This window comes from Mesoplodon densirostris, chromosome 9, assembly GCF_025265405.1.
Source record: "Mesoplodon densirostris isolate mMesDen1 chromosome 9, mMesDen1 primary haplotype, whole genome shotgun sequence".
Lineage (NCBI taxonomy): Eukaryota > Metazoa > Chordata > Mammalia > Artiodactyla > Ziphiidae > Mesoplodon > Mesoplodon densirostris.
The window spans coordinates 87701685-87709620 of record NC_082669.1 but is presented as its reverse complement, the minus strand read 5'-3'; the positions used below and the strand labels follow the sequence as shown (position 1 = coordinate 87709620).

Genomic DNA, 7936 nt, shown 5'->3' with positions numbered 1-7936 from the left:
CCTGGAACTCAAAGACCTTATGGTATCGCAAATGTATATTTTTAAATACAGCCCTTCACTGCATCCTAATTACCACTGGCAATGAGATCATCAATACCTTGAAATCTAGTTAGATCAGAGAATGAATGTCGATTCCCATCCTTAAGTGTGTCCCCAGTGAAGTACTTCTGGTGCCAAAAATTTTATTAACCTTGGTGTACTCAAGGAGATAGAGACACTACAGTTTTTCAGGGAAGAGTTTAATGAAGGAATATGAGCTTAATAGTGGGAAGCAGCTGCATCACACAGGGAGATCAGCTCGGCGCTGTGTGACCACCTAGGGGGGTGGGATAGGGAGGGTGGGAGGGAGACGCAAGAGGGAGGGGATATGGGGATATATGTATATGTAGAGCTGATTCACTCTGTTATACAGCAGAAACTAACACAACATTGTAAAGCAATTATACTCCAATAAAGATGTTAAAACATTAAAAAATAATTTAAAAAAGAACGCTGGATGAAGAGCATGAGGTCAAGTTTTAGAGGGCTTTGAAAAATGGTAGAGAGATTTGGACTTGATGTGATAATAATTGGTTACGCTTGTAAAATGACTTCTAGTTTACAATGCACAATAGATATTTTTTCATTTAAACTTTAATTTTTGACAGGCATGCTGTATTATAGCTGAGGAACTAGAACCAGAGCAGTTAAGAGTCTGCTGAAAATCACACAGCTAATAAAATGCAGGACACCTGGGGGGAAAAAAAAGGAATGTGAGCTTAAACAAATGTAGAAGTACATGTTGGACAGAAAAGTCTGGAGGACTGTAGTCAAAGAATTCGAGAAATTGTTACTAATGACTTCAAACTAGAGCAGGTAGAGAACTGAAGCGCTTATGCAGATGGCGAAGAAGCTGCTACATTTGTTTGCCACTATCACAAAGAGGGAGTTTGTTGGAGGGCGCCTTAGCTGTGATGTCTTGGCTCCCAAGAGTAATGGCTTCTAAGTTTCAACTAATCTCTTCTCATTAACAAATCCTAACCTAACACCATACATTCTAGGAAAACTAGTTCCCAGCTTCGGCAGTGGTGCATCGAAGGTAAAGGTGACTGACACTGAACCCTTCCATTCCAGACTAAAAACAGCTCTCACATATTTCTCTGTAAATATTTCCACATGTGACTTCTTCCTCAAAAACTGAGATATGACACTCTCTTAAAATACTACCTTAAATTGTAATCCTATATTGGATGATATTGACTCTAGTTAGTTTCTAAGTCTTACTGCTTACAAGTAGAGCAGGGGAATATTGTAATTTTCTGTGGAGTTGAATTTTAGTATAAAGAGCAAATATAAGATTTTTAGCAGTCATCTTGATGAGGTTTCAATGAAACCACCTACATCATTGAAATATCTGGATTAAAACACTGTGACAAAAACCGGGATTATGTTCCAACTGAGACCTCTCACACTTCAAGGAAGCTGACCAGTTCATAATCAACTAACAGTATCACGTGAGAGCCTGTTTCATGTTTAAGTGCAGGTTCCATTGTGAATTGTAGTTATTTATGTTTCTAATAATAAACTGGACCTCACAATAAAGTAACAAGGTAATGTATTCTTACTTTTATATCTATAAAAAGTCAGTATATTGCTTAGTCATTCTTATATTTCCAAGAAAACAACGTGATGGCATAAGGAATTGATTAATGATTCCAAAATACTCCCTAAAGCCTGCCTGCTGCCTTCCTTCCTTTCTTCCTTCCTTTGTTTATTTATTTCTATTTTCCCAGATTTACTGAGATATAACTGACATATAACTTTGTAAAAGTTCAAGGTGTACAGTGTGTCGATTTGATACGTTTATATACTGCAAAAGGATTACCACCATAACATTAACTTGTAAGCCCTCCAACCTCTCACATAATTACCATTTCTTTTTTGTGGTGACAACAATTAAGATCTACTCTCTTAGCAACTTTTAAGTATATAATACAGTATTATTAGCTATAATCATGCTGTACATTAGAACCCCAGAATTTGTTAATTTTATAACTGAAAGTTTGTATCCTTTGACTAATATCTCCCCATTTGCACCACCTCGTAGCTCCTGGTAACCACTTTTCCACTCTCTGTTAGATTTCATATATAAGTAACATCTTACGGTATATGTCTTTATCTGTCTGACTTATCTCATTTAGTATAATGCCCTCAAGGCTCATCAGAGTTGTCACAAAAGGCAGAACTTCTCACTGAATAATATTCTGTTTTTCATATATATGTGAAATGTGTTGATAGACATTTAGGTTTTTGAATAGGTTGAGTAATACTCTAATGGACATGGGGGCACAGATATCTTTTCAAAATCTTGTTTTCATTTCTTTTGGATATATAGCCAGAAGTGGGAGTGCTGGATCACATGGGAGTTCTATTTTTAATTTTTTGAGGAACCTCCACACTGTTTTCTACAGCAGCTATACCAATTTACATTCTCACCAAGAGTGCTCAAGAGTTCCCTTTTCTCCACACCTTCAACAATACCTGCTATTTTTTGTCTTTTTGATAATAGCCATGCTAACAGGTGTGAGCTGATATTTAATTGTGGTTTTGGTTTGCATTTTCCTGATGATTGGTGATGTAGAGGCTTTTATCATGTACTTGTTGGCCATTTGTGTGTCTCCTTTGGAAAAATGTCTACTGAGTTGCCTGCCTGTTTTTTATCAGGCTTTTTTTTTTTCTGCTATTGAGTTATATGAGTTCTTCATATATTTTGGATAGTGACCCTTTATCAGATATATGATTTGCGAATATTTTCTCCCATTCCATAGGTTGCCTTTACTTTTTTCTGATTGTTTCTTTTACTGCGCTTTTAGTTTGGTGTAGTCTCACTTGTTTATTTTTGATTTTGTTGCTTGTACTTTTTACATCCAGGAATCACTACAAAGATTAATGTAAAGAAGATTTTCCCCTATGTTTTGTCCTAGGAGCTTTACAGGTTCAGGTCTTATGTTTAAGTCTTTAATCCAGGTATCTATGAACAGTCACTCCTGCTGCATGTCTGCTAATCTGTGTTTTTCTTACTTGTTCCTAGCCAGCTCTATACATCTCAGCTTTGTCAGACTGGCTGGGATGAAACCTAAGCGAGATCTTCATGCAGTGTCCCCAAGAGGCTGGAAAAGGTGGTTGCTCACTCTGCTCTTCCTTAGAGAAACTCTTTGTACCTGGTAAACTCCTTGGCACTGAAGAGTGCTGGCTTGGGGATAGGATGATGCAAGCAAAATAAAGTTGTCTTCCTTCTCCTCTGTGTGATTATTTCAGTTTTTTCCACTGTGCTGCTAAAACTTCCTAAGTAGACTCTAGTGGTCTCCCAGAGCTGTTTTTTTATTTGTGGCCAGCTATCCAATCCTTGATCTTTGTCGGGGAATGGGGAAGCTGGGTTCTCCTAAGTCACCATTATTTTTTCTGCAGCCTCTCCATTAATTTTTAGGTAAATGAGACTATTTTATAAAGCAATGTTGTTTAATATTTCTAAATTATCAGCTCATCACTTTTTTTTCCTCATCACCATTATAACAAATATAACACTTTGTTCCTAGTTGCACAACAAAATTTCAAAGAGTGAAATTCAGTTTACTCAAATATTTATAAGCTGATTGTTCATCTTCTTTCTATTTCCCTCAAAGAAGATAAATAAACAGAAAGCAAATAAACCTGGCATTTTGACTATAAGGAGTCATGTGGTCTCAGAGGAAAGAAATTAATGTATTGAAAAGAAAGAGGAGACGCAAATCAGACTGAAGGGACTTTAATCTTATGTCTGGAGAAACATGTACATTTTGTAGATACAAATCTAGTCTCTTCTGGTGACCCTTAGGGTTACTACCAGCTCTTCCATAATATATACCTTGTCTCCACTGTTAGAGACAAAATTCAGAATGAAAAAAATCATTCTGAAAATATTCTCTAACGTTTGCATATCATTAGTCTATTTTAAGGGTAGCTAAAGCTGTGTCTGAAGCTAGAATTCAGCTTTCACAGGTGAAAAATTTCCAAATCCAGTCATTCAGCAATTATTATTTTTTGAATATGTACTCTTCAGGATACTCTATTAAAAACAAATAGATAGGGCTTCCCTGGTGGTGCAGTGGTTGAGAGTCTGCCTGCTAGTGCAGGGGACACGGGTTCGAGCCCTGGTTTGGGAGGATCCCACATGCCGCGGAGCAGCTAGGCCCGTGAGCCACAACTACTGAGCCTGCGCATCTGGAGCCTGTGCTCCGCAACAAGAGAGGCCGCGATAGTGAGAGGCCCTCGCACCGCGATGAAGAGCGGCCCCCGCTTGCCACAACTAGAGAAAGCCCTCGCACAGAAACGAAGACCCAACACAGCAAAAATAAATTAATTGATTAATAAACTCCTACCCCCAACATCTTCTAAAAACAAACAAACAAAAAACAAATAGATAACAGTCAAACTTAAATGCTATAATGATTTAAAGAGGGATAAACGCTATACTGCTAGAATGATTTTCATGACATTATATTCAAGTATATTTGGAGAACTTTGGTCTGTAATGTTGTTTTCAACACATCAGCTTTTGGAAGAAGTATCACTTGGAGATAAAAAGCCACAAGTAATTACACTTGAATTTTACCAAATTCGGAGTTGTCAGGTCACTGAGGAGTAGAGATGTAGAGTTTCCACATGTGTGTGTACCTCCTATAATGAGATTTCCCAGTAGAAGCTGACAAAGTAGGTCTGTGAAGTTAAAAGGGACATAATTCCAGAATAATATCATAGCAATAGAGAGCACAAGGTCTAGAGTTAGACAACTCAATTTGAAGCAATTTCTAACAGTCCTCAAAAATTCCTGTCAGTGAGAACTTTGAGAAGTTATTTAATTTCACTGTTGAGTCTTCTTTTTGTAAAAATGGTGGTAATAACAATTCCCACCTCATACATAAAAGCTGTAAACATTTAAAGTCATGTCAAGCATGTGGTAGATGTGCAGCAGGGTAATTATTATTGCTTGTTAAAAATTTCAGATATATTTTTTTCCAATTAAATAGAAACCTGGAATATACATTTTGGCCTTTAGATACCTAGGTTCCCTCAAATGCAGAGTCAGTTGCTATATGATTCAGCTTTAGATGTTCCTGCAGTTTTAACTGTGCCACAGTTCTTCAGGGTTTAAAATAAAGCTTCCTGGTTATACCTTACCACAGGAAGTAAGGTTTGGGGTTATCTTTTGTCTTTTTCCTCTCTCGTTTCTTTCTTCCTTCTTACCTTCCTCTTTTCCTTTCTTTCTTTCTCTCTTTTTTTTTTGTTTCCACTGCATTTACTACCAATATAAAAAATGTTAAAATGAAAAAAAGATTATTCTTAGTTCTCCAGTGGTTCTCATCCCTCCCTCTTCCCCACACAGCTCCTGACCTATTTCCTCAGGGTCAGTTCAAAACTGGACCTGGTGCTCGCTTCGGCAGCACATATACTAAAATTGGAACGATACAGAGAAGATTAGCATGGCCCCTGCGCAAGGATGACACGCAAATTCGTGAAGGGTTCCATATTTTTGAAAAAAAACTGGACCTGTTCACTGGTGTTTTCACAGAAAACAACCAACGCCAGGGATGCAGAGGCAGAGAGTGGGAAGAGGGCGACAGTACTATCCAGGTTCCACCAAAGGCAGCCAGGTGGAGAGGCACAAAATTCACACAAAAGGGCTGATGGCCTCACAGTGACATAGTCTAACTAAAATGGACTGAAAAGGAACTACAGAAGGCCCCTCAGAGGCTTTACAAAACATCTCAGCGGCTGTGTCCTACCCACAATAACTGACTCCAGGAGAAGGATGAGGAGGACCAGGGAAAGTTGTGGAAAGTTTCACAATTCTCCCATGTCGGGAGGTGGGGAAAGTCTAGAAGGAACCAAGAGCCTCACTCATTTTTTTTTTTCTTTGCGGTACGCAGGCCTCTCACTATTGTGGCCTCTCCCGTTGTGGAGCACAGGCTCCTGGACGTGCAGGCTCAGCGGCCATGGCTTACGGGCCCAGCCGCTCCGTGGCATGTGAGATCCTCCCAGACAGGGGAACGAACCCATGTCCCCTGCATCGGCAGGCGGACTCTCAACCACTGCGCCACCAGGGAAGCCCAAGTCTCACTCATTTTGACAGAAAAACTTACTCTAGTGTTGGGAAGGCACAAAATGCCAAAGACGCTGAGAAAAGCTATGAGAGGATGCAGAGTCTCACAAAACATAGCGATCACAGACCACGGCGGTGGGGATCGTGCTACTGAGGCAGAAACTACGGAATCCAAGAGCAGGGAGAGTGGCCTTTCAGGAAGTGCCTCTGGTGAGAGAGAAGATCCAGGAAGCAGCTGAAGGGAGCAAAGATGGGGTCCTGAAGGCAAGGCTCTGGAGGCTGGATCAGAAGAAAGTGCACCAGTGATGAAACACAACTCTGGGGGCAGGTGTCAGTGACTGAGGTCGGGGGTGGAATAGCCGCACAGTAGCCATCACAAGGCACAGGGAAATAAATGGCTGTTGGCCATAGAGGGCCCCTTCCAGGCTGGGTGGGAAGGCACAGTCTCACAGAGGTCCACTGATGCCTGGGTGGCAGAAGGCACAGAGGTCTTCATATCAACAATAGCCCTTTTTGGCAGTGTTGGCAGAGAGGGTAGTGTGATCTGTCTTCCATAACCTGGGGTCCATCCTTGGGCCAGCAGGCACTCTTGTTAAGGGGCCAGTTTTGAGTGTTCAAGGGTGTGTCTGTTCTTTGTGAAGGCCTCCCCTGGAGGGACCCCCTTGGCCTGGTCCAGGAAAAGGAGGCTCAGCACTGACTCCCCCACCAACCATGATCATATGGGCCAGACCAGGGACCTAAGCCTCCTTGAATTGGGCCTCTACCCCAAGGAGGAAACAGGAGACTCCCCACTGGTGCAATCATGGGTCCCCTTGGTCCTAGAGGGTCTCTGGGAAGAGCAGTGAGCCCCCCATCCTGTCTGGGGTCTCTTCCCCTCTGGAGATGGGGGCTGCAGTGGCCGTGGCTGCCCCTGCTGATTCTGCTTCTTTCCTTTCAGCATCATGGTTATGGCAATGGCTGCAGTGCGATTTCCCATTCTTTCTTTTGAAAGCAGGTTGTCCTATCCAAGCGTTTCTGGAAATTCTCAGGGAAAGTTATGTATTTCTTTTTCTAACTTCTACCAGACAGCTGATTTCAGACCTGACCTACACTCTTTGAAGTTCTCCAAGGTGATGGCTGCTGAAAGCATTCTCACATTAATTCGTTCTAAGTGTGGGCATAAGCCCCTCCCTGAGAGGAAACAATTATCTTTAGGAAAAACATCACTGTAACCACAGAAAAGGTAAAACCAAATTCTATATACTCCAGGCTCAGCATCAAAGCAGATATACCTTCCCTGTCTCCACCTTTCCAGCCTCCCAAAGTTTCTGTAAAATTTCAAAACAAACAAAAGTCTCCTGCAGTGCATGGCTTGCTGTGAATGCCCAGTACTCAGATAGAGAAGGCACTTCTTCCCTTTGTGAACACACTCCTGGATTTATGGCATTTTTCTTTTACTTTGGTCATTCTCAAAAATCATGTTCATTGTTTGAGGGATAACCTATTCCTGAAGACATCAACCTTGAAATTTCAAACATCAATTTTGCACTGGAAATATAACAACATAATAGGTAAAAGTAGACACACTAAATTATGAACCTCTGTTAAATCACCAAAGTAGGTGTTTTGTTTTTAATTTTTGAAACCAAATACTATGAATATCATCAAATGTTTAAAATACCTCATTGACAGGTTTTGGCAGTTGAAACTCCATTTTAAATTGAATAGCATTTTAGAAAAATTATGTAAACTACCGATGAGATAAACACATTGAGTAAGCAAAAATGCCTACATTTCAATTTGATGGCATGCATGTATCCCTAATCTGTTTTGGGGAAA

General features: G+C 40.5%; 1 non-coding gene and 1 pseudogene across 1 annotated transcript; one reads left to right on the top strand and one right to left on the bottom strand.

The window, feature by feature from the left end:
* The first annotated feature begins 5443 nt into the window (after positions 1–5443).
* LOC132496617 (U6 spliceosomal RNA) lies at positions 5444–5550 on the top strand. Its single transcript, XR_009533506.1, has one exon. It is a non-coding gene; the product is annotated as a U6 spliceosomal RNA (small nuclear RNA).
* A 1014-nt stretch (positions 5551–6564) lies between these two features.
* On the bottom strand, positions 6565–7058 carry LOC132495804 (proline-rich protein 3-like; annotated as a pseudogene).
* Between the last annotated feature and the right edge of the window lie 878 nt (positions 7059–7936).